The sequence below is a fragment of the Mastomys coucha genome, unplaced genomic scaffold, assembly GCF_008632895.1.
Source record: "Mastomys coucha isolate ucsf_1 unplaced genomic scaffold, UCSF_Mcou_1 pScaffold21, whole genome shotgun sequence".
Taxonomy (NCBI): Eukaryota; Metazoa; Chordata; class Mammalia; order Rodentia; family Muridae; genus Mastomys; species Mastomys coucha.
Genome location: NW_022196904.1, coordinates 19,648,066 through 19,648,724, shown reverse-complemented (window position 1 = coordinate 19,648,724; position 659 = coordinate 19,648,066).

The following is a 659-nucleotide window of genomic DNA, read 5'->3' as shown; positions in this document are numbered from 1 at the left end:
TACATAAAACGAGAGGCAATACTGTGCATCTATAGTCTCAGGGCTTCTAAAGTCAGATGGGAGCCAAAGATAGGAGGCTCACAGGTCAGCTAGCTTCACACATTCAATAGTGAACCACAGACGCATCTCAAACTAGGTAGAAAGTGAGGATCCATTCCCAACATTATCTTCTGACCCAGCCATGGCACATAGATCCATACAATGAGAACATGTGCATGTACACACACAAAGTTTTGGTTTTTTAATTTTTCCCTGAGATCACCTTATTGGTTTAAATTCTGTAGAAGGGTATAAAAATGGAATTAGATCTTACAGGCATTTCCATTTCTGATTGCACCTTGCCTGAGAGAAGATTTACTATTTTAGACAGTTAATAAGTTTCAAATAGTTTCAAATGGCATATAGTTCAGTAGTAAAGCCCTGCCTAGAGTCCCCCAGTGAGGGGTTAGGGATGTGGTTCAGTGGTAGAGCTCCTGCTTAGAATCCCCCAGTGAGGGGCTGGGGGTGTGGCTCAGTGGTAGAGCTCCTGCCTAGAATCCCCCAGTGAGGGGCTGGGGGCGTGACTCAGTGGTAGGGCCCCTGCCTAGAATGCCCCAGTAAGGGGCTGGGGGCGTGGCTCAGTGGTAGAGCCCCTGCCTAGAATCCCCCAGTGAGGGGCT